Below are 24724 nucleotides of genomic sequence, written 5' to 3' on the forward strand. Positions count from 1 at the left end.
GCTATTTCTTCTTTCTAGAGGATGAGCCCTCTGTTCCTCTGTCAACTGGTAGGTGAAACCCCACCTGTCAGCAAGGCCTCCCTGAAGAAGCTGTCCAGAGTCACCCCCCTAGAAGTCCTCAGCTGGCTCATGTCCATCCTGGCACCTGATGCCCCACGATCTTCCCTGTTTGTGACTCAGTGACGATTAGCCACTTTGTTCGAGTCTAAGTGCCTGAGGGTGAACACCTTGTCTGTTGTGCTGTTATATCCTGGTGTCCAACACATGATAGTTGTCCAATGTGCATTTGATTAACAGATTAATCAATCAGCCAGCTAGACAATCCAGCAATTCAGACAGGCTCTCACTGTCTCCTCAGTGATTAAGTATTGAGATGTGTGGAGATTAAGGATGGCCACAAATGGTGTTGAAGAGCGATGATCTACGTCCATCCCCTTGATTCCAGGTGGATTGTGACTGTTTGGTCAATAGAAGAATGTCAGCAGTGGCCTGTGCCACTTTCCAAGCTTTAAGACACTGGAAGCTTTTTATTTTTTTTTTAAGTTTATGTATGCATTTTGAGAGAGAGATTGAGAACACAAGTCGGGGGGGGGTTGCAGAAAGAGAGGGAGAAAGAGAGAATCCCAAGCAGGCTCTGCACTTTGAGTGCAGAGCCTGATGCAGGGCTGAAACCGACGAACTGCGAGATCATCACCTGAGCTGCAGTTGGAGGTTTAACCGACTGAGCCACCCAGGCACCCCGAAGGCAGCTTCTATTTGGGAGTGCCTTGGAGAGCCCTGAACTGCCATGTAAGTAGTCCAGATACCCTGAGATGACCACCATCCTGAAGAGGCCATTGCTTCAGTCAATAGTCTCAGCTACACCCGCCCTCCCAGCGATCCCGGACAAGGCACAAAGTGAGTGAAGTCATTTCGGACCTCCCTCCCCCCAAAAAGCCCAGCCACCAGGTGAATATCAGTAGGTGACCTTAGCCAGCACCATAAGGAGAAGAAACACCCAGCCAAGCTGAGCCCTGCCTGGATTTCCAACTGCGATAAAATGGGTGTGGCTTTGGGCTGCTAAATTTCAGCTTGGTTTGTTATACAACAATAGATAATTGCAGTGGGACTCTTGTAGCCAGATGGTTTGGGTTCAAATCCTAATCGCATCAATTGTGAGCTAGCTGGCTGACCTCCTGCATATGGATTTTCCTGAAGCATCAGTAGCTGAATCCTCTGCCAAAGGGGCACGGTGGGATCTCCCACCCAAAGCGTCGTTAGGGGAGGAAGTGAAATCCATGTCAAGCACTTAGCACAGAGCCTGGCTAGGGACACCAAATATTGTTTGTATCTTCTTTGACACACCCTTCCAGCCAGGTAGAGCTCCTCTTTCCTATAGGAGGCAGGAGAAAAGAGATTCCAGGCATTTAAAGTGCACCACTCCCTTGCCATTAATTCATCCATCTGTCCCATCACCAAAGGGAAAAGTCCAAACTCATTAGGAGTTGCAAAGCTCTCGCCCTGCTTTCATTTGGTTCAGTGTCTCCACCCCCCGCCCCACCTCAAACCCTGTTTTCAGCCAGCCCTGTACACGTGCCTGCACCACTCCCAGAAGTAACAGGAAGGAAATGGATAAACATTCCCACAGTGAATTCTTCTGAGTATGGAGATTTCAGGCCTATTTCTTCCTTCCTTGTGATTCCTTTTGTATTTACTAAATCTTTTACAGCAAACACTTTATTTTCATAAAACGTAGTCAATATCACCAAAAACAGGAAGTGACAATTCCTTCCACTTGAAGATTAAGACACTATTTTATTTCTGTCTTCCTCATACGATCTGCCTGAATATCTCTTATGTGATTGAATGAACGAATGCATGAATGAGCTCAAAGTAGTGCAAAGTTCATTGTGTATATATTTAGGTGGAGTAACCTACATTTATATACTAAATATATTTGTAAGAATATAAAGTTGGAAAGTTCTCTCTTTTTTTTTTTTTTTTTGATTTGGGTTTTTTTTTTTCAAAGATACTCATTGGTGAAGCTTTTTTTTTTTTTAAATGAAGAAACCCTTTTTGAAGTGACTAATCATACTGTAATTTATTCTTTTTAAGGCCAGAATGCCAGAGTTTCTTAAAATGAGTTTCTTCTTCTGTATCTATGTTTATCAACTAATGACAGGCTCTTAAACATTCATTTAGCAGTGAGAAATTTCCAAGACAGCGTGCTATATTCTAGTTAGAAGAATTCAGCTTAGCCAAATATATATAAACTGCTCGCAAGCCAAAGGGAGAGGACATCTCCGGGAACACTAAACTACAGAGTGCAGATTTGTAGCCACAAACATTTCTTCTCTTGGGACAGCCAGTGAGCTGACTCCCCGTGGCAACAGCCACAGGCAGGCAGGGCAGATAAGCACCCATTTTTCCAGAAGTCCTCCTCTCCCTCAGTGTTTCTTTCCGGTGGCTAACTGGATGGATTCAAAGTGTTCCGTTTCCAATTCTTTCACGAATTTTCTAAATAGGTTACTAGTTCATGCGCTGGTTTTTTGTACAGTCTTCGATTTACAAGCTCAGTATAAACCAAATCAGGCCAGTCTGTGTGAGATGAATTCAATGAAGGTGGAAATTGCCTCCAAGTCCCTCCTGCCTCCAGTGCATACACAGCCTCTCCCAGAGCTCCTGTTTTGGATTCCTCATGCATTAGCCAGCTTCTTCCAACACGATAGCACAGCCGCCTTCCCCCTTCCTGAGCCTGTATGATCTCAGGAGATTTTTCGAATCTTTAAGTCAACCCAACAGGCTTCTTTTCTGGTCATTTCTCATCACTTAGAGCTATAAATATTAATCACAAGCCTCATATTTTAAAACCTCTTTGAGCATATTAACTATTTAGCCACATAAATCAATCCTCAACTAATCTTAGTGGTCCTTCATACTTTTTCAAGTTCCAGAACTTTCTATTTTAGCTGTCACTCTTCACTGCTTTGGCCACCACAGTTATTTCATACCTTTTCAATCTAGCATGCCCTTCTTTAAATAAAAAGGAAGTGAAAGGCAAGGAGGGAGAGAGAGAGAAGGAAATGGGGGAAGAAGCAGAAAGGACAGAGGACAAAGAGGTGAACCAGTGAGCAACATAAACCCCTCGTGGGTCTGAAAGGTCAGGGCCTTGCTTCTGATTCTCCAAGCAGCCTCAGGCATGCCAAGCAAGCCGCTTAACCTCTCCGGGGTTGGCTTGGTGTAGAAAGTATCTCTAGCATCCTCCCACTGCAGACCCTATCCTCCCCACAGTAAAATCGAGAGTTTTCTCTCTTCATAGCAGAACATCTTTCTAAAGGGACTCCCAGGTAATACAAAGGTTGCTTTGTACCTTTTTCTAAGTGCTCACCAGAGCAGGTCAAGGACTGCAAGAATACTGATCAAGATGGGCCCCAGTCCTTGTCCCAAGATTCACTAGTGGATACGAGCTCTGCGGGTGTAGTCTCTGCAGTGCGTTTCTGGGGAGCCCATTTACACATAAATTACCTTTCAGGGGTACCTCCTCGTTATACAGAAACCACGTAGCCAACCTAGGAGTACTTGGGGAAATCCTAATAGCAATGATCGCTTTGCACCAAGTATTTCCAAAAGGGATGGGCGGCAGGGGGAGGGAATAACACTGGCAACTAAGACAGCAGAGTCAGGCATGCCGGGGTTCAAATACTGGCCCCTGCAGGCGTTCGCCATTAAGCCAGGTGCCTCACGGCCCTGAGAGGCATTTCTCTCACCTGTAAAGCACAGGGGCTTCTACATGACTCATCTGGTTGTTATCCAGAATAAAAGAGACAATGCTGCATGTCCCGCTCTGCACCTGACTCATAGTTAGTGTTCAATAAATGTGAGCTTTTATCATTACCATATTTCCTCCATTCTGAGACACCATCGATCGGAAGTCAAAGCATCAATTTAATAACTTCTCAGGGGGGAAAACAATATATTAAACACACATTCCCATTTTAAGACATCACAATTTCAACAATATTAAAAGGTGAAAAGAAATGCGTCTTAAAAATCAATGAAATGTGGCCTTATTATTGTCACATTTTGGAACCATTTTAAGTCATTTGCTTGTTTACTTGCCTTTTTCCTGTTTGGTCTGGCTTCCCCTCAGGAGACACAGAAGTTTCAGGAGAAAGAAGAAATAAATCCATGTTCGACACTGTGCTCCCAGTGTCCAGCACAGGTGTCGAAAAAATATTTGTTTGACGAGATGATTTAATGTTACCTTAATATGAGGGGCTATGGATTAAGGCCCCACTAAATGTCATTGCTTCATATAATGAAACTTTTCCTCATATCTTTGAAATCCATTCAACTTAGTTCCTTGGGAGAAAGGTTTGTTTGTCTGAACGTATGTTTGTTAAAAACTGGCATTTTCCTTGAACTATACATGCAAGGAATGAGGATGAAAACAGACAAGTGCACAGTGTCCACCATCACCCTGACACAGAGGTGGGAGTCATAACTCGCACTTGAAATTGAACACAAAGTTGGGGCACCTGGGTGGCTCAGTCCGGTTAAGTGACCAACACTTGATTTCAACTCAGGTCATGATCTAATGGTCTTGAGATCGGGCTCAGTGCCAGGCACAGCGTCTGCTTAAGATTCATTCTCTCTCTCCCTCTCCCTCTCTCTCCCTCTCTCTCTCTGCTCCTGGGTGTCTCAGTCGGTTAAGCGACAGACTCTTGATTTCGCCTCAGGTTATGATCTCAAGGTTCGTGAGATCATGGGCTCTGAGCTGGCGCCACAGAGCTTGCTTGGGATTCTCTCTCTCCCTCTCTCTCTGTGCTCCTCCCCAACTGGCTCACTCACTCTCTCTCTCTCTCTCTCTCTCTCTCAAAAAATAAATTAAAAAAAAGGATCCTCCTCCTGCCCCTTCCCCGCTTTCATGTGTGCATGCTTGCTCTGTCTCTCTCAAAAGAAAAAAAATTAAATTAAAATAAATTAATTAATTGAAGAAATTCAACACAAAACAATGGTAGGGTATAGGTTCCAGTCAGCCTAAAATACGCTGCCAGTTTGAATGTCTTTAGCTTCTGCAGATATGCATTAGACATTGATAAATATCAATTTATGGAATCAACTAAAATTTCCCCTTTCAATTTCCAAAAAAGAATAATAAACATTGAAGTAATCTGCCCAGGGCAAGTGACTTTTAATTGCACATTCAGAAATACAAACATTCATTCAGTCAATCAGCAAGTGTTTATTGAGGCCCTTCTATGTGCTGGGTGTGCCATGTGCTGGGGGTGAGAAGCCTTCTGGGATAGTATGGACAGAGAAGACAAATGAAGGCGACACCCGCATATACAGGCCATTGTTCCATGTCAGGGAGAAAGCAGCACTGTCTCAGGGCTGTAGGGCCCAGGGTAAGGGGCAGGAGTGATTCTTTTTTTTTTTTTTTTTAATTCTCAAATTAGCTACCATACAGAGTAGTCTTGACTTCAGGAGTAGATTAAAAATATGGAATGCTCAGGAATTTGCGTGTTATCCTCGCACAGGGGCCGTGCTAATCTTCTCTGTGTCATTCCTATTTTAATGTATGTGCTGCCGAAGTGAGAACAGGAATGATTTTGAAGAGGAGAGAATGTCAGTCCCATCAGATGGCCTGGAAGTAGAAGGAACTTCCATCACCAATTCTGCATCCCTCCATCCCTTTCAGATTCCCTGCTGCAGAAACCAAATCCCAGGTCCCGGGACCTGCCAGACTCCAAGGGATATTCTAGGGTCTTATTGAAAATGAAATGGTTTCTTACTGAGAGGAAGTAAAGTTTACTCACTTGCCTTGCAAATGAGGTAATTACACAAAGAAAAGGTACTTTTAACTTACCCTGAAACCGTAATTCTCTAATAATTAATATAAACAGGAAATTGGGTCCTCTTACCCAATCATGAGGAACTTGTTTGACAAGAGCCTGTTCCAGGGTGGTTCTCTTCTTTAATGAGGATGAGGACAATTCCTTAGAGAGCCCAGGGAATAGCCACACTATCTGAACAAGGAAACAAAAGGAACTGACTGATGGAAAAAGCTGTAAGCCCAGCCCTCAATAGATCAGGGCTGGATTGATCAGATGGACACGATGAGTTCTAGGATGTCAGATTAGAACATGTCTCTTCGTGGAGACTGGGGCAGGAAGAGTCGTTGGAACACGATGGCACTGCATTAGTCTTTGACCATGAGAAGAAATTCAACATTGGCAGAAAGGAAGAAAGGCCTTGCCAGCCTGAGATAGCACTGGAGCAGCAAAGGAGCTAATCCAATATGGCACCAGTACACAGAGATGAAGGTGATGAAGAGGGAGAAGCAGGCAGGAGCTCATTCAAAGTGGATCCTGATTCTACAAGGAGCTCAGAGTTGTGTTGTTTTGCTTTGCTTTGTTTCAATTGTATTGAGGATGAAAATTTTGAGGACAGTGACACAATCGGTTGTGCATTTCAGGAAGACTATTCTGGCAGTGCTGAAGTTCAGCTGGGAGAGATGGGAAAACATTGGAAGGAAACACAGTTATTGCAGTAATTCAGGCAATGGGTGGCAGGGTCAGACCTCAGAGACTGGGGAGATGGATGCCTGGGCCTCGGAGATCAACTGGATAAAGAGGAAGAGGTTGAGGAAAACCACCCTGGCCTGCTAGATTATTAGCATGAAGACCATTACCCTCTTATGTTCACCAAAAGGAATGTCCTAGAACACTCACAGCAGCACTCTCCACGGTGGCCACTTGGAAGTTACCCAACACCCATGAAACACCATACCATGTGGCTGTGAGACAGAAAGATCTCCAACAGAATGATCAACATGGGTGAATGCACAAACCAGACTGCGCATACACTCACCAAACAGAAGAACCAGAGTGTATACTGTATAATTCCATTGGTGATAAGTTCAAAACCAGGCAAAATGACTGTATGGTGTCCAAAGTTATGATATGGCTTATACTTTGGTAGGAGTTCATGGCAGGTACTAATCGAGGGAACATGGGTATCCATTGGGTGAGTTCTGGTGTTCCAGTTCCAAGTTCTGGTTATATAGGTGTGTTTGCCATGTGAATATCCACCCAACTGTATACATATTATCTGTGTGTACTTTTATGCAAATATATTATACTCAAATTAAAAATGTACAAAAAAATGAAATGATTTTTATTTGCAGTGCCTCCCGGACAAGATTAAATTTCAGTACAACATTACAGCAATTTCACTTACAACAACAGCACCTTCGATTTGGGATTGTTAATCCTATGTGCTAGAGACTGGTAGGTGCTGACAGCAACCTGGGGAGATCAGATTTAAACTCCTATTTAAAGATAAGAAAATGGAGGCACTGAGATGCTAAATAATGCCTAAATCCACCATTTTTCTCTAGAGATAGCCCCTTACCTTGTGCTGTAATGATTCCACAAGTGTTTCTAGAAATGTGGCTGTGATTATTCTATTTTAGGCATTGAATCTGCTATGTCTACATGACTTTACTTTTCCAGCATAAGCTAGACCTGTCACCCACGTACTTCCAAATATTTGGGTTAGCAATGAACTATTTCAGTGCTCTGCATTGTGCTTACTTCCACGACCTCAGCTCTCTCCAGCATACACCTTCTTTTTGAAATTTTCAATCAAACAAACGAATTCAACCCAGAAAAGCAAACACATTTTGGATAGAACAGTCATCATTTTTAATCAGTTTTTGTGTTTCCCATATAAACCAGCAGCCCAGAGGTACTATTTCTGAAAGCATTTTGTAACAGAAGATTGTACCTGGGTGCTATTTAGTATTATCATTATTATCCCTGTTATTAATAATAATGATTTATAGAGCAGTTTGAGGAGGCATTGCTATTTATAAACCAGGAACACCAAGCCTGATTTGATACTTAAGTCAGCAAATAGGAAGAAAAGAGGCAAGAGGCGAAATTAAAACAGACGCCTCTTTCTTGAGACATCTACCTTCCTTCAGGAACCAAGAAGCAGGTAATATGAAAGAAAAATTCAGCAGAAATGGAACCCAAGGACAAATATTTTCTCCACTAGGTCACCACCACAAGAGATGCTTTCTGTTGAAATTCACAGAGCCTAGCCAAAAGCCATAGTACCTTGAATGAATTAGCTTCAGACATGTCAATGACCCTGGAGAGTTTTCAAAGCAGTTCTACAAACAAGATTGCATGTAACCTTTGCAAGAATGCTGTGAAGTAGACAGGGGTGGCCTAACTTCACATCTCCACCCTGACCACACTAGTAAAAGCACTGAAATACAGGAGCACAACACCATGTGGCAACGTCACAAAAAAACACACTGGCCACGCTATCAGGTAAAAGCACCAGGGCAGGAAAGTGATCCCAAGCGCCATTTTATTGGGTGGTTCACAGACATTACTGACTAATAAAGCTTCGGGGGAATTTTGTGAAGGATCACAAAACTCCTGAGCCCTGTTCCAGAACTGAGGGGAACCCAAGAACTTATAATTCAAAGAATAAACTGTCCCAAAGAAATCATCATAGGAACAAAAGAACTTGGGTCTTCCGAATGATAGATTCCTTTGGACTATTGCCAAGAAGACGAATAAACCGTAAACTCTCACATCGCATCCCTGTGAGTATCCAAACTATCAAAGATAAAGAGAAAATCCTGAAAGCTCAAAGAGAAGAAAAGCGTTATCTTCAATGGGACAGTAATCAGATTCACATCAGTTCTCACCCTTCGAGGGAAAATGGATTTCAATTATACACCCAGACAACATACATACAAAGATACTAACATTTCTGCAAAGAATATTTTCTACAAAACAAGAATGAAATTGAGAATATACTTCAGCCAAATGAAAAAGAAATCCAAGAAAAATAGAAAGAGTCCAGGAAATCCAAGAAAAAATAGAAACTAATCCCAGAGGGGAATAAAATGAAATCTCAGAATGACAAGTGCACAGCAAAAAGCAATCAGTGCAAATGGAAACAGGAAGTTGGCAGGTGCCGGAAGCAACATCTGCAAGAGGGAAGTAGATTCTGTCCTTTCATTGGTATAACAAAGAAGCTGCAAGTCCTTAATGGGAACACGAAGGCAGAGTTTTCTCTGTCAATAAGAAAAACTAAAGGAACCCCCGGAAAAACAAGACATACAGTTGGCCCTTGAACAACATGGGGATTAGGAGTGCCAACAACGCACCATGCAGATGAAAGTCCCCATATAACTTTTGACTCCCCCAAAGCATAACCTCTAATAGCTTACTGTTGACCGGAAGCCCTACCAATAATATAAACAGTCCATTAACACATACTCTATATGTTATATGTATTATATACTGTATTCTTAATCAAGTAAGTTAGAGGAAAGGAAAGGTTATTAAGAAAACCTTAAGGAAGAGAGAATATATATCTAGTACTGTTCGGTACTTAATAAAAAAATGTCTGCATAGAAGTGGACCCAACCCGCGCAGTTCAAACCCATGTTGTTCAAGGTCCAATTGTACATGAAAAGCCTGGGATGACTGTGAAAAACTAAAATGCAGGATGTCATTTTGAGGAATTCACTTGGTATAAGCAAAGAAAGAAAGTTACATTTTCCCACATCCCTTCAAGTGGTGTGAGTTTACGGGCACAGTCTTGCGCTCCCTTCCTGAGCCCAGCTGGCCCACAGGATCATGGTGAGTGCCACGAGGGGTACTGAGAGGCCACAGAACATACTGGCCCTGAGCAAGAGGTCTGAGGTGACAGCCTGGGCTCAAACTCTTGCCTCTGCCACTTACTAGTTCTGTGACCTTAGAAAAGTTACTTAACCTCTCTGTGTCTTAGTTCTCTCATCTATCAATGACACCTACCTCATAGGGCTGATAAAGACGCAAAATAAGCTAATATATGTAATATATTTGGCATGGTAACTCCCTTCTAATCAGCATGCAAATAGTAGCTGCATTATTATTCTCACAGTATTAAAATATAGAGGGGTGCCTGGTGGCTCAGTCATTTAAACGTCCGACTCTTGGTTTTGGCTCAGGTCGCGATCTCACAGTTTGTGGGTTCGAGCCCCATGTCAGGCTCTGCGCTGGCAGTGTAGAGCCTGCTTGGGATTCTCTCACTCTACTTCTCTCTCCACCCCTTCCCCACTCTCTCTCTCAAAATAAACAAATAAACTTAAAAACATTTATAAAGAATGTTGAGTTTTGATGTAAAAGCTATTATTAAAAGTAGCCTCAACAAAACACAGAAAACAAAAACAGAATTAAATATCATAAAATAAATATAAAAATTGAGAAGGGAGAATAAAGATACAGTTGACACAGCAGGAGGCAAGAGACAGAAGTTGCAGGAGGAGGAAGGGTGTTGTTAATTCCTTTACTTAAGATGGAAGGATCTAGACTGTACAAACTGAGCGGATGAATCCATAGGAGTTTTAAGCATAAATATATAATTTAAAATCATTTAATTAATAAGTTCATTTTAATTCTCATAAATTTATTAATTCCTCATTGCTTATAATTATACATTTTATCTACATGTTATATATTTTATATAATTTATATCATACTTATGGTTAATTATAATACATAATTAATCCATTAATTTAAATGAAATTTAAAGTAACAAAGCAAACACTAAACGTGATGTTTAGAAATTCAGAAAAGCAGGTGGTAGAGAAGGAAGGTGAAGTGAGAGGTAAGTAATGACCGTTGACCCTTGCAGAGTCACTGTGCTAATTGCTCTACATATATTATTTCAATTAATCCTCTAACAACCCTACCAGTTAAACACCATTCTTATGATGATGACCGTTTCACAGGAATTTGAGGCGGAGAGAGACTAGGTACCTTGCCGGGATCTCAGGACTACTAAGAGAAGAGCAGTCCTTAGCCTCTGCCTTTTACCACTTCTAAGAGAGCAAATCCTCCTCCACAGTGGGGAGGGAGTAAGAGTGGTTTACAGATAGGATTGAGTGTTAGGGTGGCAAAGAAAAAATGAACCTCTGCAGCGGCATGAATGGTGTACCAGGAAAATGTCAGGTCTACCCAAGACCTCCCAGAGTGGCCTTATTTGGAAGTAGGGTCTCTGCAGAGGTAATTAAGATGAGGTGATACTGGAGATGGATAGGTCCTAAGTCCAAGGACTGGTTTGCTTGTAAGAAGGGGACACGAAAACACAGGGAAGAAGTTCATGTGACAACACAGGCAGAGACTGGAGTGGAACAGCCAAAGACCGAGGAGCAGCGGTGGTCAAGAGCCGCCAGAAGCTAGGAAGAGGCAAGGAAGTATTCTTCCCTAGAGCCTCAGAGGGAGTGTGGCCCTGCTGACACCTTGGTTTCATACTCACAGCCCCCAGAACTGTGAAAGAGTAAATTGCCGTTGTTTCATGGCCACCTGGTTTATGATAATTTGTTATGGCAGCCTTGGGAGACTGAGACAACCAACCAGAACCTTAAAGTACAAACGGTCAAAATCGATGGAAAAAAGGAGAATTGGACCCTACAGCTTTCTTTGCTTTTTGCTTTTTAAAGAACTCTCACGTGCTACTCTTTGTGGTAGGCAGACTCGAAGGTGGACTCCACGACCCAGGTTCCTGGTAGTCACATGACTGTGTAACCCCCTCCTCCTGAGTGTAAGTGGAACCTGTGACTTGCTTCTAACCACTAGAATACAGCAAATACAGGATGCCACCTCCATGATAGTACTATTTAAGACTGTCATGTCAGTCTGGTAGATTCTCTCCCTTGCTGGCTTTGATGGAGCAGATGGTTGTGTTGAGGAGGCCCACGTAAAAAGGAACAGGGGCAAATCTCCAGCCAACAACTATCTAGGAACTGAGAGTGCTGGCCTCTCACCCACAGCCAACAAGAAACTGAGGTCTCCAGTCCAATGGGCTGAAAGAAACTGAATTCTGCCAACAATCACATGAGTTTGGAACCGTAGCCTTCCCCAGTCCAGCCTCAGCAGAGACCACTGCCCTGTCGAACCCCTCCATTGTTGCCTTGTGAGGCTGGGGACTCAACCAAGCTGTGTGTAAACTCCTTACCCACAGAAACTGATATCATAAAGGTAATAAAGGCATGTTTTTTTAAGCCATTAGATTTGTGGTGATATTGTTATGCATCAATAGATAACTAATATTCTCCTATAAATAAAAATAGTAATACTAATACGTTAAGGTTTTTTAAACTAGCAATGGTTTGCTACAATTAAAAATAAATTTAAGACAAATTATTTGGATGATCAGTCAGGTTTGGGAACAATGTCCTCATGAAACAAAAAAGGAAACCAAAGCACAGAAAGATGGAGTGGCATGGACAGATTCACCCAGGACATTAATAAACTGAGATGTCACTGAAGCACATGTGTCCCCTCCGATTCTGCACGTTCCATCTTGCTTCTGCCTGCAGAACGACAGCTAGAATACAGTCGGAGGATGGCGAAGGAGCAAAGAGTAAGATAATGGCTCAAATCAAGGGCAAAGCTTCAGTTTTGCCTTCGATTATATTCATGGTGAGCTCTGTTCCCAACATTACCCTCAGTTCCTGGAAGGGTAAATGTGTGAAACAGGTCCTTATTAGACAATTTTTTGACAGTTGCTGCCTTTGCAATTGCTGTGGTATAATTTTTTTTCTTCTGAATGGCTCCAGATTTGTTTTTGTCTGAGCCGAGGTGGAAAATTGAGAAATAACAGATTCAACAATAATTGACTTTATTAGGAATATGAACGTATTACACATGCTGTATATTAAAAACTCATTGCTTTTATATTGGCCTCGCACACTGTATGCTACTTTTATGGTTCCCTAGTCTCCGGTGTTCCCCCTTCTTTACTGTTCCCATCAGCTTTATGTTCCTCATTCCCTGTCATGCAGAGGAAATAAATGGTTAAAAATCTAAGTGCTCATCAGACACAAGCCAGAGTTCATAAATGAAAGCGGGCAGGCTTGGGTAATTTAAGATATTGCTGTGAGCTGGTGTTGCCAAAAAAGAGATGCACTTATTGAACCATAAACAAAAGCAATTAAGATGAGATGTTGATTAGTGTGGAGAAAAGCTCCCCAATAGCACAGAGAAGTGGACCACAGAGGGAACCTCATTTGCATAAGCATCTCTGGACTCCTGGGATGTCTAAGGAGGGGCTGCAGAGGTCCCTTTTGCAAAAGGATTCTGATGTCTCATGGGAAGAATCCTGAAAAAGCCCCTGGAACATTCAGCATAAGGAATCACAATTCCTAGGCAAAGAAGGGAGAGGAAGGTTGACTACTTCCTTACAGCAGCGACAGGGAGGAAGGAAGTCCCTTGGAGGCAGTTTGAAGGCATAAGACACTGGGCAAAACACAGCTGGAATGTAATACTGTGAATTCTACCTGGCAAAGCATTGCCTCCGTCCAACATTCCACATCTCCTTGGAGAAGGCTACAAGCTCAGGGAGAGGAAGAAGGCCTCCTGGTGCTACCTCTAATGGCTGGACACTCCTGGGTTGAATGAAATGCAGTTCTGGTGTGAAAGGCTGAGCAACGAGAGCCTGGATCAGTATCTGGCAGAGCACCTGCCGATGCCTGGCTGCAGAAGCAGCAAGAACCACAGAAGCAAGAATATATATGAGCTGTCACAGAGGAGGGAAAGATGCAGGAGTGGTTAGAAACCTGGAGACAAAACTAGGTAACTGGTCTGGACAAACCCAGAGCCATGGACAGCCCGTGATCCACCCGGCTCCAAGCCCTCAGCCATCCCCCACCACTGGGGCAGACTGCAAAAGATCGCATTAGACATCCGTGGACACTCTGGTCGTGCTATCCTCTCTCTGAAGTAGAAAGACACTGATTGTGGGGAATTGTGCCTAAAAATCCCCGAGAACAAGGCACATGGTAGGTACTTGACAATTGTTGAAAGGGGAAAAAAGAGAAAAGGAAGAACGAATGGATGAATGGATGGCATGCACGCATCCCTGGGATGGAAGTTAAGGCCAGGACTGACATTTAGAGTCGCCTTGAGGAGGCAGGGTGGGTGAAAGGAGCACACCAGGGCAAAGCGCCCCGAGACACATCTTAAGCAGTGAGCAGGAGCTAGACAGGCAGGAGAAGAAAAATGAGCATCCAGCCAGACAGATGATGTTGGGTCAACTCAACCCTTCCCCTGCTGTCTGGAGAAACTCCGCAGGCACACAGTACGGCATGCCAATCAGTCACAGCGAGCGGTGATTGGCATCTGTGGGCCCGGCACCTATGAGAAGATTGACATTCAGGCAGACAGGTCCAAATGTCACCAGCCAAAGGCCAGAGCACCTGGCAGGCTGACTGGGGCCACTCAGACAGGGGAGGTGACAGTCAGACCAATGCAATCACCCTGAGGAGTGGTTTGAAATTCACCTCCAGTGGCCGGTTCATTCGACCAGGAGACATATGTGCATTGGTGTATATGAGGTTATAAAGGTGCGGGAACCCAGGGAAAGGCAACTAATATGTGGAGACCACTTACTTAGTGCCAGTCTTTCCACTAAGGGCTTAACACCAGCTTGCTGAATGGTGGTGGTTATTAGCTCTATTTTTCTGATAAAGAACCTCAGGCTCCAATAAAGGCAGTGGTCTTTACAAATTCCCACAGGTGATCAGAGACAGACCCAGGATCAAATCTCGGTTGTCTGAGCCATGGAAGTCTTGTTCTTTCTACTAACTCTACACTTTTGACATTGGCACCGAGAGGCACGGATATCTGCAAGGTGAAATGTTTTCCAAGGCAAAGAGGCAGAGGTAGAGGGATTTTAAAAATGTTTTTCTGCATATTGCTGTTGCCATTCTGCAACTGCAAGAGAAATAATTCATGAGGCAGATGGAGAATAAGATGGTATGCAAAAGTAGCAAGAAGAGAAAGAAGTATTATTTCTGCATCGGGCTTGTATTCCAGCTCCGAATGCCATGATAGGTAAGACTGAGGCTGAGAGGGAGGCATCATGTCTGGTAGAAACAGGATCCCAGAGCACACTCTACAGTGTCGCTGGGAAGGTAAAATAGGTTATGTACAGGAACATGGAAAACTGATACAATGTGCTGAGTGAGGAGAAAAATGGTAAATGACTCGGTTACCCAGGATTCATTCAACAAACATTGCTGAGTGTTCCATTAGCTGCCCTCATCCCAGGCTATAAAAGCCCATGGCGGGGCGGGGGGGGGGGGGGGGTGGGGGGGGGGGAAGTCCTGCCCATACAGCTGTCAGAATCCAGGAGGAGGGCAGACACAAGGGAAGACAAGGTCATACGGTGATGCTCTCTTTAGGGAAATGTACTTCCCAGACTAAGTTTGTACGATTTTGTGAATTAATTCATTCAGTCGATAAACATCTATTGAATGGCTCCCTTGGGACAGACCACTGTTGGTTCTAGGGGTGGATGAGTGAAAAAAACAGACGAGAAAGTCTCTGGTCTCCTTTGCCTGTATTCTAGGAAAGTGTATTCTGTCTATATCCAGTCTTACCACATTTCTTCTCCATGGGTCTATTAGAACAGTCCTTGTACTTCCCTCCTCAGAGAAGTGGGTGTTGGGGATTGAGAGTAGGGTTATTATACACAGGAAGCCTTCAATTTTAGTCCTGGATTGTCACATCCTAACTAAGAGATCCTCTAAAACAACATGTTGCAAAGGCTTTTTCTCCCTTGTAATACTGGTGACAATAATCTTTTCCTCGAAGGGATTTTAGGAGATTTGATTTGAGTATGCTCACATCATCTAGCCTGACGCATAGACACTGAAAACAGAAGTTTCTATTCCCAAGTCGAGACCTCTCTCTCCCCAGGGCTGAGTTGTTGTATCAAACTGTTAAGCACACATCCCTGCTTTTAGTTATAACTTTTAGTTATATACTTTTAGTTATAACTGTCTGCACAGCAGCTCCTGTGTACTGTGGACATCTGCATAAGTTGGAAGCGTTACTTATGTTATACTATCATAGCATATAGAAAACCCCAAATAGTTAGGTGTGGAAAACAGGGACAAAGGAAGAGGGGAGGCAGAGGCAAAGAGACCAAAATAAGGTATTTCTCCAGTCAGAGACAATGATGAGCATCGTTCCCTTCACTGGGTGTATGATCCAGTAGAGCAGGAGGAAATGCTTTGGGGAGAACTTTAGGAAGTTCTTACCTATAAGTCATGTCGAGACATTAGGGCTCAGAAACAGGGAAGCCCCAACATTGTCCAGTTGCTGATCTGGGCTACAGGGTAGAGAACAGTGCTACCTAGAAAGACCCAACAGAAGGGAGGCAGAGTTACGAGCTGCGGCTTTGTTCAATTTGACGTGTCTAACGGGCAGTTGGGTGATAGCAACTGGGAGCTACATAGAAGACTCTGCACTTTATGGACGCCTGGGCAGGAGATGCAGATGTGGGAGTCATCGGAATGTGGGCAGTATCTGTTGCCATGAGAGTAAATGAGATGATTTGAGGGGAGTTAGCAGAGTGAGAGGACGGCATTGAGGGAAGAAGCACAGGGAGGTTGCTGTATAAACTCGAACGTGGAAGTAAAGTCAAGGAAGTGAATACAGAGAGGGAAGCAGAGCTGGAGGCTGAGTAACTCTGGAACCGAACTGGTCCACCAAACGTGAATCATTGTCCGCATCAGGACCAAGGGCAGAGACCCATGACACATCCTCTTCCTTTCACCCACAATAGGCAGGGTGGGCACACCAGTAGCTCCCTGGAACACACCCTTCTCCAGGGCTGGAGAGAGAGGGCTCTGCGCAATTACAAAAGCAGCCACTGGCTTTGCCAGAAGAAATGTTCCATTGGGGGGAGTCCCAGCCCCAGAAAGGCAGGTGATTAGGGCAGCAGTGATCAAAAGTGTACCTGAGATGGATGGCCCTGGAGAGTGTTCACTGGGTTTCCTGGGACCTTCTGGAGAGTTTGTCCTTCCCCTCCTCTGTGAGGTGGAAATGCTTTAGAAAGAAATCTACAGTTATAAATTCTCCGGGTTCCTTCTTACCCAGTCAGGCAAGATTGATGGGCTGAGCTTGTTGACACCGAAGCAATTGGGAATATCATTATTCGCCTTGTATTTATCTGCATTTATGTTAATGGTTTTGTTCTTGATCAGAGCAGCTACTAAACTAGGGGAAATGTTTATTGCACTCAAAGTTTTGCTATGATAAATTATGTGGGAGTCACAGAATAGCCAATGCACATAATGTGTAGAAAAATTTTCCTTTCTTTTCTTTTCTTTTCTTTTTTTTTTTCCTGCTTCTGATCCCAACAGCACAGGCCTCCTGCATACTTGGGACCAAACCAACTCAATTTTTCTTATTCTGCTTTGTCATCTGATTGATTTAATGCTTCTTGTGGTCAGACTTTGCAGAGAAAAAGAACACGCGTACAATTTCTCTCTCTGGCATGCGCTCTTTCTTGCTCTTTTTTTGACGGGCAATTTCATAAAATCACAGGGCCGGGAAGGACCTTTATGTGCATTTTTTCCTAACTCCTCACTGTACAGAAGCATTTGGGAGAAAATAAGAGACAGCAAGAAGTAACTTTTTTGAGATCTTTCACAGGTCGGGCTGTATGCACAGATGCTTCACTTATATTAGCCTATTTTATCTTCCTGAAACTTTTTTTTCCCTCATGCTGAAGATGAGTACATTGAGGCTTGGAGAATTAGACCACAGGTAGGCAAACTACTGCCTGTGGCCCGAATCAAGTCCACCTTCTGTTTTTGCAAATAAAGTTTTCTTGGAACACAACCATAATCGTTCATTGATTTATGTATTGTCTACAGCTGCTTTCGAGCCACAATGTCAGAGGGGAGTGGCTGTAACCAAGACCATTCAGCCCACAAAGCCTAAAATATTTACTGTCTGGCCATTTACAGGAAAAGTTTGCTAATACCTGGTGTAGATAATGGCTCTGGTCACAGATAAACCACCTGTTTCTGTCTGACTCCAAACACTCTTTCTTCCATGTCACTGCTTTCCTGTTCACAATGTCCACCACATGGAGGACAGACCAATTTAGGTGGCCTCATCCGAAACCACACCCACCCACCCACCCACTCACAAGCCAGTAAGGCTTCCTGCAGCAAATTCAGGCAGCAGTAAGGGTATACATGTTTGGAAGGCATTTGATAAATAGGGATTTAGTTCTTCCTTACCCTTCATCCCATAGTGGGTTTCCTTTCCTGTTTTGCAAAGGAAAGAAGAACGGATATTACTTTAATGTCACTTAATGAGAATATTGCTATCCTTCATAACTGTGTTTATTAGGGAAGGCTTCCTGGAAGAGGTAGAATTTGATACAAGTTTTTCATGTCACAGGTCTTGTAAGTTTCTCAAGCAGCTTCTTGTAAGTTTCTCAAGCAGCAGGAAGTGAGAAGAGGTAAAAAATAATTTTGAAGACTACCAGCCATTCAGAAAGGTGGTGCTGAGGCAGGCGGTCGAAGATGAAACTGTCAGGAGCAGCCATGTCCTGAACATGTATCACAGGGCATGACATTTATGTCAAGTTCTTCCAGTCTGCACCACCCTTGAAAAACAACATAAATTTTTTTGAGATGAGGAAAGGGGTAATCCTAAAATGTGAAGGGACTCACCTAGGATCACATGGTTAGCAAGACAGGATTTGAATTTGGGGTCTCGATGCAAAGCCCACTTGGGTTTCCCACATACCACTTCTTAAATGAAGCTAGCCAGTTAAAGAAGCAACTTCCAGAATTGATCCCAAAGGTAGTGTTCACATTTTCTCAGGGTTAACTTTTCTTAAAGATGAAGTGAACTTAAGTGAACAGAAACCAACCAAAGTAGATATTTCTGGTCCTGATGGCAACTAGAAATCTGGAGATGAGAGAAAAGAGGGGTGTAGCAGAGACAGGGTCTGGGGAGGGAAGTATGGAGGGGAAAGGAAATGGAAAAAGAAAACTTTTTTTTTTTAATTTTTTTTTTTAACGTTTTATTTATTTTTGAGACAGGGAGAGACAGAGCATGAACGGGGGAGGGTCAGAGAGAGGGAGACACAGAATCTGAAACAGGCTCCAGGCTCTGAGCTGTCAGCACAGAGCCCGACGCGGGGCTCGAACTCACTGACTGCGAGATCATGACCTGAGCTGAAGTGGGCCGCTTAACCGACTGAGCCACCCAGGCGCCCCGGAAAAAGAAAACTTTAAGTGGAGGCTCTCTGGACTGGGAGACCTGTAGGATCCAGTCAAATCTAGAAGGAGACTCAGGAGAGACCAAATGAGCTCTACCCATGGAGGCCAAGTCTACAAGGCTTTGAAAGAGCAACACATATGACCTTGGGGATCTCATGTGAGATGTGATCCCTCTAGATAAAGGGTCTGATTTATCAGGGAATTTTAAAACATCAGGCAAAGAAAGGAGTTATGGGTCATCCGGTTGGTTCTTCCACCCATCCTGACACCTCTCTGCAACACCCGCTAGTGTGGATGCCCAGACCCCACGTGATTATCCCTAGTGACAAGAAACCTAATACCCACAGCACCAGAGAACCCTAGTAAGACAGATGATTTCCCTGCCAATCAATTTATATATGCCAATCAATCCTAATTCTCCCCCCAGGAGATGATCAGGACACATGTAACATCTTTTTCATGTAAAATTACTTAAAAAAAATTTTTTTTAATAATTATTTTTAGAGATGGGGCACATAGGTGACTCATTCAGTTAAGCATCCGACTCTTGGTTTCGGCTCAGGTCATGATCTCATGGTTTGTGGGTTCGAGGAGCCCCACATCAGGCTCTGCACTGACGGTGAGCAGCCTGCTTGGGATTCTCTCTCTCTCTCTCTCTCTCTCTCTCTCTCTCTCTCTCTCTCTCTCTCCCTCTGCCCCTTTTCCTTTTCCTCTCTCTCTCTCTTTCAAAATAAAAAATAAACTTAAAAAATATCTTGAGAGAGAGAGAGAGAGAGAGAGAATATGCATGGGAAAGGGGCAAGGGGAGAGAGAATCTTAAGTAGGCTCCACACTCAGCATGGAGCCTGATGTGAGGCTCAGTCCCACGACCCTGGGATCATGACCTGAGCTGAAATCAAGAGTTGGAACCTCAACTGACTGATCCACCCAGGTATGCCTGTCATGTAAAACTTCTTAAAGTATACAAACATAGCAGGTACCCTTATGGTTGTCTTCCCAAGATAAACACAAAAATCATCATATATGGATGCCTTCTATGTAGATACACATGCCTTCTATGTAGAGGCCTTCTATGTATAGATCCCTCACCAGAAGCTTTATATGTTACATCCAACAGAAGTTTTTATGACTACTTTTATAGGAGAGAAAACAGAGGCTCAGACCACAGAAGTAAGTTCCCCATGATAACGTCACTAGGGGGTACGAGAGACAGATTTCCAACACAAGTCATTCTTTAAATCCCACGCACTTCCTAACATGATGATTTTGAGCTCTCTCAGCATTATGGTAACTTCACTCAGGACTTTAAAAAGTAGAATAGTATAGGTGGGTTTGTTTTTGTCTATTTTTTTTTTCTTCATTATATTGACATGGAGGAGAAAAAGTAGGTGATAAGTAGAATACAGTCAGAGCTCTATAAGAAAGACAATTGACCAGTTGAAGAATGTCTTCTTATAAAATACCGTTTTAGGTTGCTTCTGACTTTTAAAATAAAAACGAGTGGTACGTGTCTCTGTAAATTCAAGTCAGAAAATCACCAGTTTCCTAGGAAGAGTCAATAAAGTCATATTTTCTTACATTTATCAAACAGTTGGGAATATATATTTCATAATTAGATAAACTTCTTCTCTTTGTCATTTGAAAATCAATAACATCTTTAAAATGTATTTTCATGATAATCTCCTTTAATAAAAAGTGTCAGAAGAGGCTGTTTCATGGGCTATAACTTTACAGACAAGGAGATTAATCAAGGTGGATATGTTTGCACAAATGGCTAGGAGTTCTCAAGCCTCCAAGGTCGAAAGACAGACACCAACTATATACAGTTTTGGTTTTAAATGGTACCATAAATGCCATTGCCAGTTACAATTTCCAGGTTTTCTCTCTTCAATTATTTTGCCCCAACACCCTTCCAAATTAGGAACTAGCTTTCTGTGAGCACATTAATGAAGTTGTAGCTCCTGTGAATTCTGTGTCTGGAACAACTTCGTTATGTTGCACATGAAACCATCCACAGCCACAGGGGCTGAAGTTTGATTCCAAAGGCCCAGGGCACCCACTGTCTGACACACACTTACTTTTTGAATATTTTAAAGACAAAGGGATTAGGCACTTCAAAAATAACAGATTCTGCTTTGCATGAAAATATAATATGTTTCCATCTTAATGATGTAAAAGAATAGCTTGTTATCACCGAGCTTCTGAAGAAAAAACAAATTACACATGCAAATGTTTTTTGGCTAATTAATTCAATTCTGAAGATAAAATTGGGACAGTACAGAATTTCAAGCAGATTCCTAATAAGTTCTAGAATCGAGCAATTTTCAACTAAGATACCAGATCATCTATTTCCAGGAGATGAGGCTTCTTGCAAACCCTTGTATCGACATCGACTCACTCGAATTTTGCAAAAAAACTTTAATATATTGCTTGGTTATTGTCCCGTCACTCCTGCACTGTCAAAATTTCAGGGTCAAAATTTAGACTAAAGGGGTGGAAATTCTAGCTGTCTTGTACAAATTAAACTACCTCCCAGAAAAGGACTTCATGGATAGCAGTGATATAAAGATGACATTATAAAACCTATGTCAGTTATACAATTAAACTGGTCTTTCAATCTGAAAGCCCAATTCCACTTGAAATTAGTGGGAAGAACATGGTGTTGGAGGCATACAGACCTGGATTTGAATAATGAATCTGCCAGCTATTTGCTACTTGAGAGAAGAAAACATAGTTATAATCCCTAATGTTATTCAATTTTTTAATGTGTAATCTGGGATTAAAAATGTCCACCCTCAGGGGTTTTTTTTTCTTTTAATGAGAATTAGAACCAAAAATGTATTTGCATTGGAGAAAAAACATCTTTATGATCCTTTATTTATTATTATTTTTAACTATTTTTTAATGTTGATTTATTTTTGAGAAAGAGACAGAGCACAAGCAGGGGAGGGGCAGAGAGAGAGAGGGAGACACAGAACCCGAAGCAGGCTCCAGGCTCAGAGTTGTGAGCACAGAGCTTGACGCGGGGCTCAAACCCACGAACCGTGAAATCATGACATGACCCAAAGTCAGACACTCAACTGACAGAGCCACCCAGGCGTCCCTACAACTTTTTTTTTCTTTTTTTAAATAAAAACTGCCTTTTGTATTTGTTTGCTCCTAATTTAAAAAAATATATATTTTTGCTCTTCCATGAGACCAAAATCTCTTGAAAACCACAGAAATCTTGCAGAACTCTGGACTTCCACAAGGCATAGATAAAGGAGGTGAGTAAGTTTGTCAAATCCAGAATTTAGGAATCGAGAAAGACTCTATACAGACTGTACAGAAATCATCTCAGAGCTTGGTATGCCATAGATGATCAAGAAACATTTCTTTCTTTCTCTTGTATAGGCATTGTTTCTGTGCTGTGACATCCCAGTTTTCTAGAAGTACCAAGAAATTCCCGATCTTCTTTTGGAGTACCAAATCTCTGCAGTCCAGCAGCAAAGAGAAAATCTTTACTCTCCACTTAATGGTGGGCTCCAGACAAGTGACTAGAATTCTAGAAGGAAGAGGATACATCCAAATGGGACAAAAAGTATGTGACACACAGTTATGACACCCTACCCTGTGGCCAGGAAAGACATTGCTGGCCACAGACAAAACTGCCCACGACTCCAGAACTTCACATGGCCAAAGAATTGGACTTGACATGAGAGATTAAACAAATTTCCCATTATTCATGCGTTTCAGTAGAAGGGGGACTTCCTTGGTATCTTGCCTGAGGTTGACCACTCTGATCGACCCTGCCAGTGAGAAGAGGAAAATACCGAGGGTCACTGGGCAGGGAGACTTCCATGAAAAATCTTGTCCAGACCATAAAAATCAGAAATTTAGTCTAGAGTTGTAGGAGATAAGGACCACCGGTGCTGAGATCCAAGAGAAGAGCTGACAACAAGAAAAAGAGACCACAGAGCCAAGTAATGGGTCAGGTCAAGAAGAACTAATGGAGTGAAACAGAACAGTGGGCCCAGAAAGGGCCTGGTAGGGGCACCAGGCCAGGACATGGAACATTTCTCATGTCTTGAGGACTTAGCCCAAGAAGGGGATTGAGAGGAAGACATCCAGTGTAGGACAAGTAAGGGAAAGATGGGAATCTAAAATCTGTGAAGCAACCATAGGCATGAACAGCCAGCACTGGGAGCCCACCTAGGGGTAAAGGCCCATGGGACTCGTGAAATAGCTGCACCTCCGAGTAGTTTTCATTTTCAAAGAATGTCTTAGATTGTGTACCTACCCAGGAACATCACGAGGACAAGTAAAAGCCATACTTCTAAATCAAATGCGTGGAGGTCCCTTCGATCTTTCTGTTGGTGGGAATGAACCACAAATTCTTGCAAGCCCAATGAATACATCCAATGCAAGTACATTTTTTCTCTTGCTAAAATACACCGGTATCTCTTCCCTGAATTGCTTCTGAAGTCCTCCGACCAACACTGACTTCTCAGACCTTCAGTTTTCCATCTACCAAGTGGTGTGAATAATGTTGACGTGGCGGCATGTCTTGAGATAGAATTTCAACAGGAATGGGGAATTGTCCCGGCTCTCTGGTTAAGCAATCTGAATTCTGGAGTTAAGTTGGACTCCCTATTTTGGCCCCTGTTTCAGGACCTCTGAAATTCAACTCTGAAGCAGTTTTGTCTAGAAAATAAGGCCACCCTTGGATGATCTGAGTTCTCTCTTGGACTTGAGCATTTCCTATATGGTAGGCATGGTTAAAAAAAAAAAAAAAGTGCTAGATAAATTATCTCCTTATAACAACCCTATGATATGAGTACTACTGCTTAGCCTCATTTAACAATAAGGATACTGAGAGATGGCAGTAAAGTAACTTGGCCAAAGTCACCCAACTATAAAGTGGTAAAGCCAGTACAGAGGTTCCCTGACTTACAATAGTTTCAACTTAGGACTTTTTTTTTTAACTTTATGATGGTGTGACAGCAACATGCATTCAGTAGAAACCATACTTCGTATTTTGATCTTCTCCTGGGCTAACAACACGTGGGACGATACTCTGTCGTGACACTGGACAGTGGCAGTGAGCCAGAGCTCCGAGTCAGCCACACAATCACAAAGGTAAACAACTGAGACACTCACAACCGTTCTGTACCCACACAGCCATTCTGTTTCTCACCTTTGGTACAGTATTCAATAAAGTTCATGAGATATTCAACACTTCGTTATAAAACAGGCTTTATGTTAGATGATTTGCTCAACTGAGCTAACCCAAGTGTTCTGAGCACGTTTAAGGTAGGTGAGGCTAAGCTATGATGTTCAATAGGTTAGGTGTATCAAATTAATTTTCAACTTAAGGTATTTTCAACTTTACAGTGGGTTTTCAGGATGTAACCCCATCTTAAGTCAAGTAAGATCTGTATCCGAATTCAGGCAGTGACTCCAGAACCAAAGCTTTAAGTCTCAGTGTATACCATATTCAGAGTTAGGATAAGTGAATGATTTTGAGCTTTCCAGTAGAGAAGGGGAGGGCTGTTTTCTATAAACACTGGTCACAGTGTTCTCTTTGATGCTGAGATTTCGGCACCGTCATGCAGGGGACACCATGAATTAATAGTGTGGACTATATGTGAGTCA

At 42.8% G+C, this 24724-nt stretch overlaps 1 long non-coding RNA gene and 1 other non-coding gene across 5 annotated transcripts in view; both read right to left on the reverse strand.

The window, feature by feature from the left end:
• Positions 1 to 24724, reverse strand: part of LOC109270823 (uncharacterized) — a 678705-nt gene that overhangs the window by 184552 nt on the left and 469429 nt on the right. The window lies entirely within an intron of this gene.
• LOC128778220 (U6 spliceosomal RNA) lies at positions 5476 to 5581 on the reverse strand. Its single transcript, XR_008423635.1, has one exon. It is a non-coding gene; the product is annotated as a U6 spliceosomal RNA (small nuclear RNA).

The sequence above is a fragment of the Panthera pardus genome, unplaced genomic scaffold (genome assembly GCF_024362965.1).
Source record: "Panthera pardus isolate Hobbes unplaced genomic scaffold, ASM2436296v1 HiC_scaffold_19, whole genome shotgun sequence".
Classification (NCBI taxonomy): Eukaryota; Metazoa; Chordata; class Mammalia; order Carnivora; family Felidae; genus Panthera; species Panthera pardus.